The sequence below is a fragment of the Eleutherodactylus coqui genome, unplaced genomic scaffold (genome assembly GCF_035609145.1).
Source record: "Eleutherodactylus coqui strain aEleCoq1 unplaced genomic scaffold, aEleCoq1.hap1 HAP1_SCAFFOLD_889, whole genome shotgun sequence".
Classification (NCBI taxonomy): domain Eukaryota; kingdom Metazoa; phylum Chordata; class Amphibia; order Anura; family Eleutherodactylidae; genus Eleutherodactylus; species Eleutherodactylus coqui.
In genome coordinates this window covers 1-22,901 of record NW_027101813.1, presented here as the reverse complement: position 1 = coordinate 22,901, position 22,901 = coordinate 1, and the positions used below count along the sequence as shown (strand labels likewise).

At 42.9% G+C, this 22,901-nt stretch overlaps 1 pseudogene; it reads right to left on the bottom strand.

The window, feature by feature from the left end:
• Positions 1-5,744: 5,744 nt before the first annotated feature.
• LOC136591486 (up-regulator of cell proliferation-like) lies at positions 5,745-20,617 on the bottom strand (annotated as a pseudogene).
• Between the last annotated feature and the right edge of the window lie 2,284 nt (positions 20,618-22,901).

Genomic DNA, 22,901 nt, shown 5'->3' with positions numbered 1-22,901 from the left:
TATTTGGAATAGAATATCAGCATGATTGTCTAGCATTGATGCAACAAGAAAAGTTTAAGTTTTAAAGAGTTATTGAAACCCCTTGTTAATACATATTTTGAGTTGTATTTTATAGATGGTACCAGGGTGATTGACGACTCCACACCAGATGTTCACACAACAAGATCTCTAAAAGCAGAATGCCTCCGCATGTCTCAGTACAAGAAGCGGAACTGAAGGCCCTCACTGAGGCGTGTAGAGTGACAGAAGGTAACCATTTACACTGACTCCTGGTATGTATTCGGCATAGATCATGGTTACGGCCCAATATGGAAGGCCAGACATTTTTAAACTTCTGTAGGACAACCCATTGAGAATGGTGTAGCAGTACAGAACCTTATGAAAGCCCTACTCCTACCAGACAAAGTAGCAATCCTGAAGGTGAAAGCTCATACTAAAGCCAACAGTGCAGAAGCAAAAGGCAACGCCCTAGCAGACTTCAACGCAGACAGCGGCCCTCAAGCCGTGGAAGAAAGAAGAAAAGAAGATACTGACCGCACAAGTCAGAGACTATGATTTGGACTTTGATAAAAATTTGAACATTGATGTACTAAAGACATTACAGTCACAAGCCAGCAAAGAAGAAAAAGATAAATGGACTAATATGGGAGCAGTAGAACAGGGTGGCGTATGGCAAACAGTCAGTAACTTGCCTACCACGATCCCTGTACCCCATGATGGCCCAGCTGATCCATGGAAAGACTCACCTATCGAAGGCAGCTATGTTACCTACGCTTGAGAGAGAAAGGGTTGCCCCCTGGGTTCTTTGTAGCTGCTACATCATTTGTCCAGTTTTGCATGAGCTATGCCGTAAGCAACAGGGTAGAAGTAAATTGACCACAAAGGCACTTGCCAGGACCACTCTACCCATTTCAGGGATTGCAAATTGACGACATTCAGCTCCCACGTGTTGGGAAGTATGAATATGTGCTTGTTGTTGATGTTTTTCAGGTTGGAGGCGTACCCTGTTACAAAAGTAAATGAGCAGGTAACCGAAAAGAAGCTCATGAATAAGGTAATCTGCAGATACGGGGTACCAGAGGTAATCGAGTCAGATAGAGGTACACATTTCACAGGTGAAATAATGCAACATTTCATGTCTGCCCTGGGTAACTCCCAGGCATTTGACACCCCTTATCATCCACAAAGAGCCAGAAAACCATATTGCATTATAATATTTCTCTTCAGGCAATGAAACCCTGCACCAGAGGAAAACGAAAATGGTATGATACCCTATTAGGGGGAATTGGTACAGGTGTAGGGGTTCTGAACTCTATAGATTTAGAGGTGATGAAGAATAAAATGGCTGGGGTAGGACAGGATGTTTCTAGATTGATAAATGTTCAGGCACAATGCATGCCTTCCTTGTTCCTCCCCCGATGTCTTGCATTAGGATATGATAAGGATGTATTAACGCTTTTTAATCTGGTTTTGCGGTTTAAAAGGATTTGTTTGTAAATATGAGTAAATTCATGAACTATACACAATGTAGCCTGCAATATGTATATATGATTCACGAGAGGGACAAAGCGGTCAGATGTGATGACAAAGAATGAAAAATTGTGGAGAAATATTCTCAATAATGTAATTCCAGTAGCATCTTGGATACGGCCCGGGGCTGATAGTATAGAATGCTCTGATGAGTATAGCACTGGGGAAATGATTTTATGATGTAAAGGACACAAGCCTGATGTGTAAGTCTGTAGTACTACCTGTGGTGTTCGGACCGCCTCTATATGCTTCACAATATTGGTTGCCCAAGTTCACAGGTATGATGATTTATAGTGAAAATAAAACCCATGGTATAGAGAACTGTGAAGAAACACTGGATGGCCTAGCATGCGGACGGAGTACAGCCGCATATGAGCCATGTTTCCAGCAGCCTTCAGTCAGCATATGTGATTGGACGGTGTTACCTGCTTCATCTATATGCTGATAGAAGTTGGCCCCCAATATATATTCTTTGTTGCCAACCGAACTGGAACCACCAGTATGTATAATCTCATCACTCCATTGTCTGGATGTATACAGAACATATCGGTGATACATTGGTTTACAGAAACTTACACATTTTTGCCAGATGCTGAAGCAACATTAAGGTACTACTGGTACCCAGATGCTATCCCTATGTCAACTCTGACAGTATCCTTGGGTAGAATTGTAAGACTAATGATAGATACTGAACACCTTTAAAAGCATTTGGATGTTACTAACCTCTCCCTTATGGAATTAGAAAAATGTATGGGTAGGAGATAAGCTAGTCAGCCTAGGTATTGAGATCCAGGTAGACACAGAGTATAACTGGTATGATATTTTTACTGAATGGTCACCTACAGCAGGAAAGATGATGGATTTTATGTTTCACCCATTATTAATACTGTTTCTTTTGTTCATTCTTTTGAGTGTTTGCAATTTATGGACATTCTGTGGGATACGGAGACAAGCAAATTATCTGGAATCGCCCCCTCTACGATATCGTTAAAACAGTCATACGTAAAAGAGCAACAACAGTGGGGATCCGGCGAAGAGGATAGAAAGACCGGCAGGGGTGGCTTAGCACCCTTGATAGTACCACTACAAAGGCTCTTTTCAAGATGGACTGTTTCAAAATGGGGGACTGTGAGGGTTATGAACATGAAAACTTATATATGTATACATTTCATCCATCTGTAATATACGTTTCCGGAGGCTGTAGGCCTAAATTGTATACTCTATTCTGTGTCCTATGAAAAGCTCTGCTAAATGAAGTGGAGGTGTAATCTTAAATGTCCATCATGTCTCCAAGATCTTGTTCAGCTTTTGTTTACAAAGGTTGTGAGGAATGCTTTGATCATTGTCTGCTGTCTAGGTAGGGCATGTGATTAATATGTAGAGTGTGATGATAATCAGGATACCAGACACGATGTCTACATACAAACAAATAAAGCATTGTTTATAGAGAAGACACAATCACTTACCAGAAAAACAGGTCGACCTCTGTAAAGCAGTTCAACCTCTGATACGCCTACTATTTTTCTGTATAAGAATAAGTCAATGTACGAAATAAACTCAGATTGCTCTAAGACACGACCGTGATGCCTGTGTCTATTGCTTTCTCAGGGTGGCCGGCATAACCAGCTCTGATTTGGAGCCCCACAGCATATTAACGTAACATGGATTTTATCCCTAACATAAGTCTCTTGCCATTTATCTTGTAACATCATTTGTGTATTTTTCTGTAAATAAGCACTGCTCTTTTCTTTGAGAATTAAACGTTAGGTTAATTAGTGAACCTTGCCCGTGTAACACGAAATCATATTCTCCGAAGATTGTATTCACAAGTCATAAATCGGGTTCCAATTTACCGTAACAAAATTGGTGGTGGCAGCGTTTTGTATGCATATTGTAGAGCTTGGAGTGCGTTAGAACGGATCAGGTGGGTGATTTGAGCTTTCGCTTCGCATGCGTGCCGAAGTGTGGGAAAGCTGGATACGAATCAGCCTGTATTCTAACGACTGCCAGCTTGCAATACTGCAAAGTGTTTGAGGACCAGAGGCGGGATCCATAGGTATCATCCCCTCCCCTCTCTCCTCTTGTCCAGTGAGGGACAAATTGTTGATAAGTGCAGGGCCAGGTGGGTTGCTGTAGAGTTGTGGCTGTGGCTCATGGTCGCTTTTCAGGAGTCTGTAAAGTTGGGTACCAGTCACTCCACAATCTACGAGCCTTTCCTTCCTCGCCCTCACCCTGCTAACCGTGACAGGAACAATTAAAGAAGAGTACCTCCACCCGGCGGTCCCAGACTTCAGGATGCTCGGGTGTGTGAATTAAAGATGAGTACCTCTGCACGTACCCTTGGGAAGAACACACTTATGGTTTGCTCAGGCTCACTCTCTTTAGGGCTCGCTCTTCTCTCCAACTAGACCAGTCAATCCAGGGAACCTTTTCTCCTCTTCCATTCTTCACTGCATGAGGGTTGAAGATACCCCCATGCAGCCGGCACTCTTGAGCAGGAACCCACAAGAATCACGACCTTGAAGAATGGACCTTTTCTCGCTCTCAAACACTCACATTTAAAGCCTCACTCATACCATGTGACAGGACATAAATTGATACAGTCACATGCAATCTCCAGGCTTTTGCAAACACTTATCCCCTCAAACGCTGCAGCTGTGCAATACATATAACAGAATGACTACACAGATTCGCACAGCGCACCAACATAAGACATGACATGTATGACATTATGGAGGGGGCCAGGAAAGCATGTACTGAGCCACTACAGTTGGTAACATCGAGGGCAGGATGGAAATAAGATTTTACACATGCTTTGGAGTCGGTCAGGGGTCAGATATGCTCGGTGTAGAATATATAACTGAATTAGCTTGTTGTTAGAAACTGGTATAACTAAGGTGTGTTACTTCAAGATCTCAGATTACAGTTATTTGGGTCTGCCACCTTCAGCGTGCAGACAAAGAGAACGAGGACATGCCAACATTGAGGAGGGTAAGATGCGGGTTATCACATGGCATCACACAATACTGTCAAACCAGTTCAGTTCTCTTGGTATTGCAAGAAAGTAAATAGTCCAGGAGAAAAGTTCACGTATTCTTTGAGTACAGGGACAGGATGTAAGGGCTGTGGATGTGGAACCACTGTGTCAACCTACCGGGTAGGTGAAGATCTGATCCAGCATGGCTGACAGCCAACCCCAGCATTGGAGGTAATATGCCAGATGAACAGCCCCGAATATGGATGGAAACTAGGGAAGGTATTAACCCTAGGAGTGCTGGAAGAGAGTGAATATAAGCTCAGGGAACAGAGAGAATGGGCCAACGCCCATACTTGCCAGACACAGAAGCAGAAGATTGTGTCTGATCAGTGCACCTAATACAGGATTGGTAGCTCCATCCTGGAGTGCAGAGCACTGATAACAGCAGGGATGTAGGATCTTCTTGCATCTTGATCGTACCATACTTACATATACTTTTCAAGTCAATCAGTCATTGATTATTACATAGGGACTGCTATATGTGGCATTTTGATAAAATATCAGTAAATGGGAATAAAGTGACTATGAAGATATACTTTCAATTAAGTGGATATAGCCAGCTTTGTAGTGCAAAAAAGTCTTGCTCCTTTATTAGAAGTTTTTCATAAAAGCTTGAGACAGTGCATTAAAATCTTAGAGTAGCATTTACATCACGGCAACGACGTGTTTCCACCAACTAGCGGTCTTTTTCAACTTTGACTCAACAGCCTCAAGTGAGTGCCGAGTCAGTGGTCAGGTGATTTGGAAATGGCATCACCTGACCACTGTGACAAGATGCAATGTATTGGAAAGTAAGGGGGAGCGTTATAGCTGCTGAAATCAGCTGCAGACTTTGACAGTTTTTTTTTTATACAGAAATTCTGTGGAATTTGCAGTGGAATTTTCCGCTGCATAAATTACACAGCATTTCTGCTATGTGTGAATGGACCCCAACTGCTGCCAGGACTAGTAGAATGAGCCTGCGAGTCCTGCTGACTCTGCCCACATATTGCAGATTGGTACCTCTTCTACAAGTATATATGTGGGCAGTATCAGCAGGACTCATAGGCTCATTCTAAGAGTCCTGACAGCAATCAAACACTTTTACATCATGAGGCATACATGAGAGAAGCTACTTGTATGTATAGATTTGTAGCTCTGGACATTTCATACACCTCTTCTGTTATTGCTGCCGACATTAGGTCACATTGAATACTTTCTTTAAGCTGCTGAGGGCAACATCTTTTGTTATTTTCTGCCAGTCTTCAGGCAGTTCAGCTGGTTCGGCTTTATACTCTTCAGCAAATTTCCAATTAAACTGAGCAAAAATGTATTTCCAGTAATCTAAGGACTCAATGCTGGGGTCGGGTTGGATGGCCCAGTCTGGATAGTAAGTGCAGTATTCTTTGTAAAAACGGGTTTCCCATTTTGTCTCCAGACTTCGAAACATAGCTATACCCACAACACTAGCGGTACAAATGTTTTTGGCTAAAATGCCACTGTGTAAATACCTACATCGTCCCAGACCTTCAGGTCTGTGGACAGATGCAAAGTGCATCTTATGGTCATCCCTTCCAGCCTCACAGGGAACTTTACAGAATGGACACTGATGTCCACATCCAATCACCTTCCTGAACAACTCATCCTGAGGCTTCATGGTCAACTTGGAAAGTAGGGATTCAAAGCTCATGGACCTCAGCTCTAACAGGACCTGCTGTTCTGTTGAAGCAAGAAAACTCTGAATATGAGATGAGAACTGACGAACGTTCACTTCATTATTGAAAGCAATTATCATTATTGCTATTTGGGAAAAAACTAACTTCTCATTTAACTTCTTCTGAACATTTTCTAAGAACTGAAGGATGTTTTCACTGTTGAGAAATGTATCTTCTCTAAGAATGTCTCTCACGTCTTTGCTAATAGATCTGATGAGATCTGCCTGTAATGGTTGGAGAGTTGCCGTCTTCCCATAGATTTCTGATAGCTTATTTATGATCCAGCGCGTTGAAAACATTTCATACCGGTTAATATATTCAACATATTTCTTGAAAGACATTTCATCCAGTAAGTTTTTCAGAAGATTATATTGGAAAAAGCTTCTTCTTTTGAATATCTGGTTATCTGAGCCATTTAAGATGCCATCAACCATCACTCTTCCCAGGTGATCGTAAATGTAATCGGTTATTGCTGGGGTCAGACACTTCTCACAGAACTGCCTTCCTCGGCTTTGGGATTCATCTTTTGCTTTAAAAACATCAAGAAATATTGCCCAATAATCAGGCTTCAGGTTGTCCATGCTGGTTCTGGGATCATTCATCTCAATAAACCGGTCATGGATCTGCTGAAACCTGCTGGATGCTTTTTCAAAAATGCAGAGTTTGAGCTCCAACTCAGACTGTACTGTGAAGTCAAGATTTTTATACAGCTCATCTTCAAGTTTCCTATTTATAATCTGCAGAATTTCCTGGCAGTAAGTGTCGTCATAGTCCTCATTGGTGTTCTCCTTCTCGGTGACATATCTGTCACACATCTCTAACAGTGAGGTAGCAAACATTTTACATGATTTGTTATTTTTTCCAATAACTTTATTATGTCTATTTGAGGCCCAATTCTGACCTTTTTTTTTTTTCCTTTACTAAAATCGGTGGCATATTCTGCTAACTTCTTCACAGCCAATAAGGTTTGATTTATTTCGGGTCCTTTGTTGCTCATGTCTTGTCTAAGTTGCTGGAGAATTGTATCACTCACATTACGCCTCTTCAATTTTTTAATTTGTAAATCTGATATTGTCTTCTCCCACATGGCAGTAAATTCCTCTTCTACTTCTGCATCACTAAGGTCGTTGTTTTTCTCTCTGCAGGTTTTCAAGAGTCCATCTGGTTTTCAAGAGTACATCTGGTATTTTTTCTTAATGCCTCGAATCTTTAGGTTTGCTTTTTGTATAGAAAGTGTTTTTTCATACTTGTCGATAGCATTTCTCCTGAGCGCTTTTCTTAGACTCGTAACACCATTTTTAAACTCTTCATGATACCTTTCTATCAAATGAGTGTTTTCAGATCCACTTTCAAAATATTTCTTGATCAGGTGTAACATTTTCTTCTCTTAATCATGCAGAAGATGATCAAGATCTTTGATTGTCTCATAAGTGCTTTCTTCAAACTTGTGAGTTGGTTGATTCTTAATGTTAGTTTTCTTCCTTACTACCCACTTATTGACCTCTTTGGTAAAGTTCCATTCCCATGAGCAGAACTGCTCCAACAACTTACTATAAGCTTCAGCCACTAGACTGTTTCTGAAACTGAAGATAAATTTCTCATGTTTGACAGCAGTCCACAAACTTCTTACCCATTCACAAAAATCAGATATTGTTGAAGCCCGGCTTTGACCTTTCTCTGTTTCTAGGAATTGTAATAGATATTTTTTAAGCTCAGAAACATGTTCACTGTATCCTGAGTTCACAGGAGCCATCGGTGGGACCCCCTGCCACAGTCCAGGAATGTACCAGTTGTGTTTGTCCAGGTCATAGTCCATGACATGACTGAATTTGTCAATGCCACTTTTCTTTTCCATTTTTGCAGCTACCTTTGTAATTTCATCTAATTGTTCTAGAAGTTTCTTCCTGTCTCTCATATTCTTGTCATGGGCAGACACATCATTCACGTTCTGATGGACAAACTGACAGTTGGTATCTTGCCAACTTCTTTCATCCTTAAAAATGCTTGGACCACAATCTGCAAAATATCTTTCATTTCTGTTGCATTTTCCATGGCCATATTCACTATGGTGATATCACTCAACCCAACCACTAATGTGGCCAATTCATTGTCATGTTCATAACTGTCATCAAGTGAAGACAATTCAGGAGCTTTCAACCCTTCAGTGTCAATAACCAGAATGAATTCACAGCCAAGTTCTTTCTGGAAATTCTTTTCAACAATAATAAGAGTCATGAAGGCTCCTCGTGTGCATCGTCCACTGGCCACCGGGAACTGTAGACCAAACATGGTGTTGAGTAGGGTGGACTTCCCCGTACTCTGCACTCCAAGCACAGTTATCACTCTCATCCTTCACTGTCCTCCAGTCCTCTTATCCAGCTCAGTCAGGACATCAGTTATCCACTGTAAAGGAATGTTGGAGAAATCTCCATCAATCAGCTCCAATGGGAACCCATCATGCAGGAGGTCAGCAGCAATTTTTGGCAATCCAGAAAACCGTATGCTGTTTGCAGGAAGTCGTTTTTGCTTTATTCAGCCCCATAGAACTGTCCCAGCTCGCGGAAAAAATGTTCAATTCCTAATCAACTCTCTGAAATGCTCTTATCAAGCTGCTTAAGTTCTTGGGGGTTGACTGATGCATCAGGTTTGTCACACTTCTCTTTATATTCAGTCTGTAATTTAGATAAATTCTTCCTTGCAATGGAATCGAGATCAAATTTCATCCACTAAAGAAAATGTTGTTTCTCATCTTTAGATAAATGAGTAAGTGCACTGATGAATAACGCCATGGCTTCTGGGAGAACATGCTCATTTTGTTTTTCATGAAGTAAGTTACGTTTCTTTATTAACTTCAACAGATACATTTGTTGATCTTCTCTGCCTTGTTTTGTCAATCTGCATAATTCCTTTTCCAATTGAGATAATTGTTTCCACAGATCTCCTTGTAAAGTCAAGCTTTGACTTTTAAACATTTCCACATTTTGAATCATTGAGCTGATCTTGAGTGCATAGTCACTTGCTTTCTTCAACTCAGGAGAAGCCTCATCTATGTTGACCTTAAGATTAGAAACATGTTTAGTGATATCCTTTAGTGCTATCAGTTTACAATTATGTTTTAATTGCCAATCTATGATTTTTTTAACCTTGTTCACAAAGTCTGCATCATTCATGGTGGCTGATTTTAGGTGTGTCATTAGCTCTTGCATGTATTTCCTTGTCTCCGAGTCAACGGCCTTGTCTTTACCTGGTGTGACAATGAAATAAAGCTTGGTTTCATTGGGATTGAAGGATGATAATAAATGGAGTTGTCTTTCACACATACTATCTATAAATATAAAGGTGGCCGATGAAAGTCTAGTAAGAAATGTAAATTGTTCCCAATTGGACTCCAGTTCTCCGCGTAGATTGGCCACAGCAATGGGCTCTGAGAAAACATCAGATTTCCCACAAGGAAAGTACCGGGACATTTCCACCAGCCCATCAGATATCTTCCGCTCAATATTCCCTCCTTCCATATTGTCATGTATGAAGAAGTCATGATGTTTTTGAGCTGGGATCAAAACTTGGTTTAGTAGTTTAGATTTAGATAACTTGCTTGGCCCAACCCTGACGAAAGAGAAGATCGGCATTTCAATATTCACCACATTGTCTTCCATGAACCCTTTACTGTCAGCTAGTGACTGAGGTCTCCATTTCTTCGCAATGTCTCTCATTGCCCAAAGCATGAAGGTACAATCTGAACCAGCAGGAAGCAAGAAAGGAACTGGAAACTGACACAGAGACATTTTTGATACAATCTCTTGCTGAAGACATTTATCGGAACAATTCAGGACGGCACACAGAACATCCAAAGGGTGAATGGATTTTAGCCTAGGATTTTCTGTTTTCGTGTTGAAGAAATCAAATGGATCATCATCTACACTCAATGCTGGGTCTGACAGATCATCCTCAAGTTCAGTTTTTCTTGCATTTCTATCCAAGGCTATAATATTCCTTAAGAAGTGTTTTGGAAGATCTGCTAGGGTATTTGGCTTAAAATGATTTAGATTCTCTTGACCAATGCTCAAAACATTCCTCAATGTCAGCTTAGAGTTTCTATACTTCTCCATTCCCAGTTCAACCAAGAAGTCTTCAAGGGTTTTACCTATAAAAATTTAAAAAATTCTATTAGAAAAATCAAATAGGGTATGAATACATTTACTTTAGTATGCAAAATATATTTTAGACTGCTTTTAAAGGGGCATCAAAAGACGTCTAGGGGCACATGATGAGAACATCGTTCTTCTCTTTACAAGTCACTGGTCAGACCACACGTGTGAATGGCTTTAAGAACGCCAATTATGATCCGAAGTTGTGCGTGTCAAATATTCAGTCATGCAAATATACGTTCCGTACGGGCGAACAAATTTACGCATACACTTGTCAGAATAAGCCCTAAGGGTGTGTTTACACAAGCATGCGCAATATCGGTCTGAGAAAATTGAATGGCTGCACGCGTGATTTTATCGTGCACAGAGAAAATCGCATGTTTTTCCTTATAGTGGGAAAAAATCAAATCGTACTCGCATGCATATTGAGTGGCATGTGATACGATTTTTTTTCATGCACCCATACATAAATAATAGCTGCAATTTTTCTATCCCGCACTATCACCGCAAGAGAAGAATTGCGAGTGTATATTACCTCACTCCCATGTGGGATTTCTGTATATCCCGCAGTGCATAGAAAGCGTATAAATACCGCCTCCGGGTGTTCGCATGTTGGATTTTACTCATGGAGAAAAAATTGATTGTGTAATTGCAGTAGGATCTGCGGCTGACCCTTTAGCAGTGTGCTGTGCTACAGATCTGCATGCGGATTATCCACATTCAATGGGGCGGCTCCACATGTGGCCCTGATGTGGTTTACACACAGAAACTGCATTAACAAGTGATGTTTAACAAAAATATATGTCTATGGAAGCGCAGGTGTCCGAGGACTCTGAAAAGAGTCAGATTTTCGTCCGGTGTACAGACTTCAGTGGTGGGCACCATGGGAACCGGGAAGCAGCCGAGTACAAAAAAAAAGACAGCACCCGGCTCCCCGTCACCTAACAGCACTATAAGTTAGTTTATGGCAGGTGACCGGTTCTCTTTGACCACTAAGGCACTCTAGACCCCCCGGGATAGTACAAGAAAACTAACACTAATCATTACTCCATCCTATTTAATAACGTGTGATGTGGAGAGTCAGAAGACTGACTATGGAGGAAGAGAATGTCCGTCGTAAACACTCGGAAACCCCCTGTTTAACCTTTCCATTTTCTCCTGGTTCCCAACATCCGGACCCATGTACAGTGCACCCCAAGAGCCCTTCTTCAGTCTTCAGCAATCTTCTACAACAAGAGTCCCAGCTCTGATTGGTTAGAAGGCCTGTCCATCACAGGAGTTGCACCAATTAGCACTTGCATTTCTCTTATTCTATCACAAGGTGTCAAACTCATTTTCGTGGAAAGCCACATCAGCATTATGGTTGCCTTCAAAGGGCCAATTTCAAGACTGCATTTTAAGGGCTTAGTCAGACAAGCATTTTTTTGCACGCATGTTAGGTGCGTTTGCGATTCGCATCTATTAGAACCAATGCTTTCCAATGAAAGTGGTCACATGTCTGTTTTTTACATGTGAATAAAATTTGTACCTGCAAAAGATAGGACATGAAAGTGCATAGACACCCAGTCATGCAATTTTTTTCTACACATGTTGTGCAAATTTTTTCACGTGCCTAAATGCATAAAAAATTCGCTCGTCAGACTGAGCCCTAAAGGATAAATTTAAAAGGGGAGGTGGACAGACCAGAGCAGGTTTCTAGTCTTGGAAAATTTGGGCACAAGTTCCCTAACACAGACACCTGACTCTAAAATGACGGGTAGTCAGGAAAAAGGAAAAATTATGAGAGTTATTGTTGCAGCCGTTCTGAGGCCTGCACCCTGCTTGCAAGCTAGACCAGGTTTTGGGTGTGCCCTTGCTCCTCCCAGAGCTGAGGGGTGTGGTAGTGGCAAGAGTGATGTCATTCAGCACCTGGTGCTGACTAGCTCAGCTGCTATTTAAACTGTGCTAGCATTGACCCCTGTGCTGGTCAATCACTTCAGTCCTATGTTGGACAGCGTCAGAGCAACACAGTGTGGTGGAAGCTCTCGATTATAAGCTAAGTTCTTTGCTGTTTGGTTTGGTTTTGTTTCTCCCGTTGTTTTGTGCTAGGGCTCCCAGATAGGGACTGGTCAGGGGCCCAGGCACGAGTGCAGGCTCGCACTTATCAGCGCTGTCGGTCTGCCGAGCAGGCAGGGCCCCCTCCCAGGCTAGGGGAGTATAGGGAGAGAATTCCCCCATTTATTTTGTGTTTTCTTTGCATGGTTGTGCCTTTCATTTATGTTATTGAGGTTGCATGTTCATTGGACGCAACAGATTGACCAGCCCTTACCTACTCAGGGAGATTCTGTGCTGTTAACATGAATCCCCTTGAGGTTTTGTCACACCAGCTCGGCACGCTGGCTGCGGAGGTCGACAGCGACAACTTGCACTGCAGGTTCCCAGCAAGGAACCAAAAATTGAGCTACCGGACCGCTTTTCTGGTGATAGGCAGAAATTCGGATCCTTTCGAGAGCCCTGTAAGCTCTATTTCAGACTGCGTCCTAGCTCTTCGGGGGACAACGCCCAGAGGGTGGGCATTGTAATGTCCAGACTGCAGGGGGCGCCACAGGCATGGGCGTTTTCATTACCCCCGACGTCTGAGGCCCTGACCTCAGTGGATAACTTTTTTGCTGCTTTAGGTCTTATTTATGATGACCCCGATAAGATAGCGGTGGCTGAGGGAAATATCAGATGTTTACGACAGAGAGAGTCCACGGTTGAAGATTATTGCACTAATTTTCGACGTTGGGCAGCAGAAACTCAGTGGAATGACCCTGCTTTAAAGAGCCAGTTCCATTGTGGTCTGTCCAATAAGATCAAGGACGTACTGGTAGGACATCCAGTACCTCGCAGTCTAGATGAGGCCATGTCTCTGGCTATTAAAGTTGGGAGACGGATCAGGGAGAGGCATCAGGAACCGTCCACGGATCCCGACCTCCTACCGACAGGTATGGAAGAGCCCATGCAGCTGGGGTCTCTGGCTGGCAGGGTTAGGAGGAGAAGGACGGTACAGTTTAATGGCCGATGCTTTGTCTGTAATCATACAGGTCATATGGCTCAGTTTTGCCCACGTCGTAATGCTCAGTGGAAAAAATTAGATGGCCTGGAGGTTAGAGGGAAGGTTCCTCTAGGTCATCAGATTGCTTGGGTATCCTCTTCCAGGCTGGTACTTCCCGCTGAAATTTGTTGTAGCAGTGTTAACAGCCCCATACGAGTCTTTTTGGATTGGGGAGCTAGTATTAATTTAATACATCAGGAGACTGTCAAACGTTTAGGCTTAGAGATGAGTGTTTTGGATTCTCCTATCCCTGTGTCCGCCATTGATGCTTCTCCACTATCTCAGAGAAATCTGAGTTTTTGTGTACCTAATGTCCATTTAAGGATTGGGCTGTTCCACATGGAATGTATAACACTATATGTCATGGAATCCCTCCCTACACAAGTAGTTCTGGGGTTGCCCTGGCTGCGCCTACACAACCCAGTAGTAGACTGGGAAAAGGGAGACATTGTCAAATGGAGCCCTGGTTGTCTGTCCGGTTGCATTTCTGCTGATATAGCCTCCATTCAGGCAGAGGAGTTGCCTGAATTTATCGCTGACTTCTCTGATGTGTTTTCCCAAGAGGGGGCAGACAAATTACCACCGCACAGACAGGGGGATTGTGCCATTGAACTTCTCCCTGACTGCAAGTACCCCAAGACTCGCATGTTCAACATATCTGCCCCTGAGAGACACGCGCTCAAAGATTATATCCAGGACAGCTTGAGAAGGAATCATATACAACCATCTAATTCCCCACTAGCAGCTGGTTTCTTTTTTGTAAAGAAAAAAGATGGCGGGTTACGTCCCTGTGTTGACTTTAGGGAATTGAACAAAATCACAAAACGCAATCCATATTCTCTCCCCCTTATTCCGGATCTGTTTTCGCAGTTGAATGGCTCCCACTGGTTTTCCAAACTAGACTTGCGCGGGGCATATAATTTGATCCAGATTAGGGAGGGGGACGAGTGGAAGACTGCGTTTAATACCCCAGAGGGGCATTTTGAGAGTCTGGTGATGCCTTTTGGTCTTACTAATGCCCCTGCTGTATTCCAGTCCTTGATCAATGAGGTTCTCTCTCAATTTGTGGGCAGATTTGTATTAGTATACTTGGATGATATTTTGATCTTTTCTCCGGATTTCGAGTCCCATGTTTCTCATGTTTGTCAGGTCCTCAAAGCTGTGCGTGAGAATTGTTTGTTCGCCAAAAGAGAAAAGTGTGTGTTTGCTGTACAAGAGATCACATTTTTGAGGCATATAATTACCCATGAAGGGTTCATGATGGATCCTGAGAAGGTCCGAGCGGTACAGGATTGGGTCCTACCAGAAAATGTGAAAGCCTTACAAAGGTTCTTGGGGTTCGCCAACTATTACCGTAGATTCATTAGGAATTTTTCGGTGATAGTTAAACCTCTTACTGATATGACTAAAAAAGGGTGCTTTCCTACTAAATGGTCGACGGAAGCTATGCAGTCATTTCAGAGATTGAAGAGGTGTTTTACGACTGCTCCGGTGCTGGTGCAGCCAGATTCTTCCAGGCCCTTTATTGTTGAGGTCGATGCTTCAGAGGTGGGGGTTGGAGCAGTTCTATCTCAGGGAACAGAGACATTGCAAGATCTCCACCCGTGTGCATTCTTCTCCCGTAAATTTTCGTCTTCGGAGCGAAATTATGACATTGGGGACAGGGAATTGCTGGCAATTAAATGGGCGTTCGAGGAGTGGCGTCATTTTCTAGAGGGGGCGCGACACAAAGTAACGGTTTTCACGGATCACAAAAACCTCATATATCTGGAATCTGCCAAGAGACTTAATTCCAGACAGGCACGCTGGTCGCTTTTCTTTTCCCGTTTTAATTTTTTAGTTACATATCATCCAGGCAAGAATGTGAAGGCCGATGCTCTTTCCAGAAGTTTTCTTCCAGTAGTTTCTTAGAAACCTCCTGCCCCTATCCTGTCTGAAGGGGTGGTGGTGTCGGCAGTGTCATTAGAGTTAGAGGAGCAAGTCCGTAAAGCACAAAATTCGGCCCCGTCAAAGCTTCCGGCTGGGAAGCTTTTTATTCCCGTTCATCTACGGTTACAGGTGCTGGCCGAGATTCACAGTTCGGTGTTGGCCGGGCATCCGGGGATTATTAATACCCATAAGTTACTCTCTAGAACATATTGGTGGCCGTCATTACGACGGGATACGTTCAGTTTTGTTTCGTCATGTGAGGTGTGTGCCAGAACCAAGTCATCCCGCAGTCGGCCAGCCGGTGTGTTATTGCCGCTGCCTATTCCTAAGAGACCATGGATGCATTTGTCCATGGACTTCATCACGGATTTACCACCTTCCAATGGCAACACTGTTGTGTGGGTGGTAGTGGACTGGTTTAGTAAAATGTGCCATTTTGTGGCACTCCCCGGTTTACCTAATGCCAAGACGTTGGCGAGTTTGTTCATTTGCCACATCATTAGACTACATGGTTTGCCAGAAAATATAGTCTCCGATCGCGGCGTACAATTTGTTTCTAGCTTTTGGCGAGTAGCCTGCTCTCGTTTGGGTGTCCAGCTTTCGTTTTCTTCGGCATACCATCCTGAGACCAATGGGCAAACAGAGGTGTAATCAGAACCAGGAGCAGTATTTACGTTGTTATGCCTCGGAAAATCAGGAGGACTGGTCGAAGTTCTTACCACTAGCAGAGTTTGCTCTAAACGATAGACCACTGGAGGCTACGGGGACTTCACCGTTCTTCTGTAACTACGGATTTCACCCATGTTTTGGCCCCCTTTCCAAGAGGGTTTCGGAGGTACCAGGAGCTAATGAGTTTTGTTCCGATATTGAGGCCGGGTGGGCGGAGGTCCAGAAAAATTTACAGAGATCCGTTCAGCGCAGCAAGCGAGTTGCAGACAGTCACCGCTCTGAGGGGGCGGGATTCGGTGTTGGAGACTTGGTGTGGTTGTCTACCAGAAATATAAAACTCAAACAACCATCCGCTAAACTGGACCCGCGATTTATCGGTCCGTTTAAAATAATTGAGAAGATTAACGCGGTGGCCTTCCGGTTAGAAATTCCCAGCACGATGAAGATTAACAATGTGTTCCATAAATCTCTGCTCAAAAGATTCATCGATTCGGGGAATGACTCACCACCCCCGGCTCCTGTGCTAGTGGATGGGGAGGAGCAGTTTGTAATAAGGCGCATTCTGGACTCCCGTCGAGTCAGGAATTCCCTGTAGTACCTGGTGCACTGGCGTGGTTATGGCCCAGAAGAGAGGCCTTGGGTTCCTGCAGCAGATGTTCATGCAGATCAGCTGCTAAAGAATTTTCACAGGTCAAACCCTGGTCGCCCTGGTCCTAAGGGTCCTGGGTCCCCTTCTAGAAGGGGGGGTACTGTTGCAGCCATTCTGAGGCCTGCACCCTGCTTGCAAGCCAGACCAGGTTTTGGGTGTGCCCTTGCTCCTCCCGGAGCTGAGGGGTGTGGTAGTGGCAAGAGTGATGTCATTCAGCACCTGGTGCTGACTAGCTCAGCTGCTATTTAAACTGTCCTATCATTGACCCCTGTGCTGGTCAATCACTTCAGTCCTATGTTGGACAGCGTCGGAGCAACACAGTGTGGTGGAAGCTCTCCATTATAAGCTAAGTTCTTTGCTGTTTGGTTTGGTTTTGCTTCTCCTGTTGTTTTGTGCTAGGGCTCCCAGATAGGGACTGGTCAGTGGCCCAGGCACGAGTGCAGGCTCGCACTTATCAGCGCGGTTGGTCTGTCGGGCAGGCAGGGCCCCCTCCCGGGCTAGGGGAGTATAGGGAGAGAATTCCCCCATTTATTTTGTGTTTTTCTTTGCACGATTGTGTCTTTCATTTATGTTATTGAGGTTGCACGTTCATTGGACGCAACAGTTATCAGAATCTATTGAAAGATGCCCAAAAAAATCCTTATGGCAGAACCCCTCCCCACTGGGTTAAGCAGCAGTTCTTTCCGATCCATGCAGCAGGCTCACAGAGTATGGACAGGTGGGTTGGAACAGACTATCCTCTGCAGCGTGGTAGCGAGGACCAAGCGGTATGTACAAGCTGCCTCACGGTCTGAGCCCGGGCAAGCAGCGCCGTACAGCAGGATAGGCTCAGCGGGAGAAGCAAACAGGTAAGTGCACACCAAGGACTCCATGGGCTGCAGTAAAAGCCTCAGCGCTCAGTCCACATGCACCCAAAGTTGCAGTGTAGGACCAAGATGGTGGCCTCAATCCTAATACCCAGTCACAGGCTGAAAACAAGTCCACAGTGTGCCATAGGGTGTTCCTAACAGTATATAGATCATCGGACTGGTGGTTCAGTCTAAAGGATTCTATAGAGAAGGTGGCTATGGAGTGATGTATAAATATAAAGGGATGTAAACGGTGGGACTCACCTAGTGTGAAACACCAGTTTGATGACAGGTGTCCACACTGTCAGTCCGGGAAGGCTTTCTAGATATATCCAAAGGATCAGGATCCCTAATCCATAGGGAGAGCATCTGGGGAGAAACCCGCAGGTAGAGATGACCTCGGTTGTAAACACAATAGGATAAGATAGAAAAAAAACCTATGCTCCTTAGCGGTTTGGATAACCAAGAAAATATATATCTATTGATGGTAATAATGAGAATTACTCCATACAAGAGCCATATAAGGAAACATTTAAAGGACAATAGTACCAGATTTGTGCTTGACAAAGAAGCAAGTCTAGCTCTGAAATGCGTTGCACTCTATTGACTCAGCCTTGACCCCTGTCTGTGTCTTCATACGTTTGTTTGATAATAAACAAGTTGAAACTGAAAACCTTCAGGACTTTTTCTGTCTCACTAAAGATGAACCTGGATTTAGGAGTCCTATTTCCTTATAAGAAAGCTTCCAAAGCTAGAAGTGCTAATAGTTTATTTTGTCAATTAACAAAATGTAAAGCAAATGAACAAAAGAAAAATGTAAATCACATCAATATTCGTTGTGACCGCCTTTTCTATATTTATTTTATTAAACAGAAAAGAAAAACCTGAAAAACAACATATATGCAACGATCAAACATATTCATTCATATCCACATGCAGTGAATGAAAAGGCCCACTACATACACAGGGCTGCGATAACACAATGTCTATAATGAATAGCTTCAGATTGCTATGTAAAAGAAACAGTCATCAAAGAGTCTGGATCAAGTGTCACACACCAGAGTGCGAGGGGGCAACCTAAGAGTGTGGGGTCAAAGGCGATGAGCACCAGCCACACATGTCAGCAGATTTGTCAGGCCAGTTTCAATTTTTATATACAGCTTTTTTCAAACCAAATGGCCTGGTTCAGTATAGAAATCCAAAAAGTCACCATTGGAGGTTGAGGGTCAATCACATAGCAATAGATTTTCTAGCAAAAAAATGTGTTTTCGCTAATAAAGATGTGATGGTAATGTTACCGTTGCTCATTATCCAATATTCGAAACAGACAAACTAAAGGCTGGAAAGGGAGAGGAATCCCTAGATTAGAAAAGATAAGATCAATTACCCAACTTCAGAAGATACCTTAGGGGGCCCAGATAGACGTAGTTGGAGAAACCTATAAAATCCAGTTTTTAGGATCAGGTAGCTGCTCTCAAGATCACAGATGAAAAGAGCACATAACACCATCTTGGTAGAGGTCCGTTAAGGTAGTAATGCCCTGTGATAACCAGAAAGACGGATCCTCAAGAGAAGGGAGATGGGGAGGACATTGATTATACCATAAGGGCATGTCTGCTATAAAATCAGTGAAGGACAATATTTCTTTAGCAGCCATCCAAACCTTGTGGGCCAGTCTAAGCACAGGGACATACAACTGTACATTACTAATGTTTGCTGAGGTGTTGGGTATTGTATATTTCCACCCGCCTCGTCTTCTATGGACATATTCCAGAAAACACTGGAGGAAAAACAATTCTACAAAAATATATACTGTAGTTGTCTGTGTTAAAGAAATGTGAAACCAGGTAGATCAAGATGGCTTCTGCAGCACCTTTAATTAAAGAAAACCGGCAACACTTTTCTGTTTTCAATAAGAGTCTGAGCTGCGTCATCCTCTTTCCATGTATTATATACCAAAAATCATTTACATATCAGATACATCACAAACAAAGAGATAAATGAAGGATTTGATGAGACTTTGGCATAAATGTAATGTTCTCATGTATAGTTCTGGAGAAATAATAAACTTGGCTTATTATATCATTACTAAATGTTATACATTGTTAGCATTTCAACTCGAACATGTCCCTACTCCTGCTGTTTCCTGTATGCTTAGGAGATGATAAGCAAAAGGCATAATCCTCCAAATTCCAATGAGATCTCCCAGCTTTATGGCCCAGTTACGGGACGATTATCATTCAGAGTTGAATAAATTCCTGCACTCTCGCGGGAATTTGAATGATAGTCGTACCATGTAAATCTATGCAGAAACCTAAATGACCAGCCATCTAGTGTAAACAGCAGTCATTTAGTTCTGAACAACTGCCTGCTTACAGTGAATGGAGGCGGGGGGGGGGGGAGGGGGAGCGCTCCCCAGACTACTTCGCCTCCATGCTGGCCACGCTCTGAGAGATACTCGCTCCTGTGTAACAGTACTGGAGTGAGCTTCACTGAGACATGAAACTAGAGGAAAGATCACCATGACCTGAGTTCATGGCATCTTAAAGTCCTCAGTATTATTAAAGACTACCTAATTTCTCTGCCATCAGGTTCAATAGTGGCTGGAATTGTCATTGTTCCCACCACCTTTATATCTGTGGCTTTTACTAAAATCCTACTGCAAGTAGTAGAATCCACAGAGAAACATGACGAGCATAAGACCAAGAACTGGAAAAATCAGCAATCAAGTCCCGGCTTTTCTGTTGGTTGGACATCGATAGATGGAACTTAATTGGTTTTACTGGAGAATTTCTAAGCTTTTCCTTTTGATCAATATTAAGAAGACAAAACATACTTAGCAATAACAACCTCAGGACCTCTCATTTATGGGTCACACATTACTGCCAAACAAGCTCAGTTCTCTTGGTAATCCAAGAAACTACATAAACAGTCCAGGAGAAAAGTTCACGTACTCTTTGAGTCCAGGACAGGATTGGTGGCTCCAACCTGGAGTGCAGAGCACTGATAACGGCTGGGATGTAGGATCTTCTTGCATCTTGATCACAACGTACTTACATTTAAACCTATGGAACGTGAATGATCCAGACTTTTAAAGTCAACCAGTCTTTGATTACTACATAGGGACTGCTATATGTGGCATTTTGATCCATATCAGTAAATGGGAAACAAGTGACCGTTGCTGGACTTGGGGATACTTAGCCACTGATCTCTTGATTCATGTAAAAAACTGTTTAAGGGTAAGTTCACACACAGCGTAAATACTGTGGAAATTCTGCAACACAGAATTTTGTAGCAAATCCTGCAGCATTTCTGCACAAAAAAAATGCATATCTGCAGCTAGTGTTTGCAGCTACAGCGCTCCACGTTACCTGGCATATATCGCGCCCCATCACCCGGCTGCCTCAAGTGAGTGTTGAGCCATTGGTCAGGTGATTTGGAAATGGCATCACCTGACCTGCGGCTTGGAGCTCACTAGGGGCTGCTGGGTGGGAGCGCCATAGTTGCTAAATTTAGATGCAGAATTTTTCGCTACGTAATTATACAGCATTTCTGCTATGTGTATGCGTGCCCTAACTGCTGCGGGGACTAGTAGAATGAGCCTGTGAGTCCTGCTGACTCTACCCACATATTGCTGATTGGTAGCTCTTCTACGAGTATACATGTGGGCAGTGTTAGCAGGACTCATAGACTCATTCTAAGAGTCCTGACAGCAAACACTTTTGAATGAAGCATACATGAGAGAAGCTACTTGTATGTATAGATTTGTAGCTCTGGACATTTTGTACAGCTCCTCTGTTACTGCTGCCGACATTAGGTCACATTGAATGTTTTCTTTAAGCTGCTGAGGGCAACGTCTTTTTTTATTTCCTGCCAGTCATCAGGCAGTTCAGCTGGTTTGGCTTCGTATTCCTCAGCAAATTTCCCATTAAATTGGGCAAAAATGTATTTCCAGTAATCTGAGGACTCAATGCTGGGGTCGGGTTGGATGGCCCAGTCTGGATAGTAAGTGCGGTACTCTTTGAACGGGTGGGGTTTCCAATCTGTCTTCTGATTTCGAAAAGTAGCTGTACCCACAACATTAGCGGTACAAATGTCTTTGGTTAAAATGTGACTGTATGAATATCTGTATCGTCCCAGACCATCAGATCTGTGGACAGATGCAAAGTGCTCCTTATGGTCACCACCCCCGGCCTCACAGGGGACTTTACAGAATGGACACTGATGTCCACATCCAATCACCTGCCTGAACAACTCATCCTGAGGCTTCAAGGTCAACTTGGAAAGTAGGGATTCAAAACTCATAGACTTCAGCTCTGACAGGACCTGCTGTTCTACTGAAGCAAGAAGACTCTGAATATGAGATGAGAACTGACGAACGTCTACTTCATTATTGAAAGCAATTATTTTTATTGCTGTTTGGGAAATAACTAACTTTTCATTTAACTTCTTCTGAACATTTTCTAAGAACTGAGGGATGTTTTCACTGTTGAGAATTGTGTCTTCTCTAAGAATGTCTCTCACGTCTTTGCTAATAGATCTGATGAGATCTGCCTGTAATGGTTGGAGAGTTGCCGGATTCCCATAGATCTCTGATAGCTTATTTAAGATCCAGCGCTTTGAAAACATTTCATACCGATTAATATATTCAACATATTTCTTGAAAGACATTTCATCCAGTAAGTTTTTCAGAAGATTATATTGGAAAAAGCTTCTAATTTTGAATATCTGGTTATCTGAGCCATTTAAGATGTCATCAACCATCACTCTTCCCAGGTGATCGTAAACGTAATCGGTTATTGCTGGGGTCAGACACTTCTCACAGAACTGCCTGCCTCGGCTTTGAGATTCATCTTTTGCTTTAAAAACATCAAGAAATATAGCCCAATAATCAGGCTTCAGGTTGTCCATGCTGGTTCTGCGATCATTCGTCTCAATAAACCTGTCATGGATCTGCTGAAACCTGCTGGATGCTTTCCCAAAAATGAAGAGTTTGAGGTTCAACTCAGACTGTACTGTGAAGTCAAGATTTTTAGAATGCTCATCTTCAAGTTTCCTATTGATCATCTGCAGAATTTCCTGGCAGTAAGTGTCGTCATAGTCCTCATTGGTGTTCTCCTTCTCGGTGACATATCTGTCACACATCTCTATCAGTGAGGTAGCAAACAATTCACATGATTTCTTACTTTTTCCAAAAAATGCATTAACTTTAATTAAGATCCTATCCAGACCTTTTTTTTTATTTTCTTTACTAAAATCGATGCCATATTCTGCTAACTTCTTCACAGCCAATAAGGTTTGATTTATTTCAGGTCCTTTGT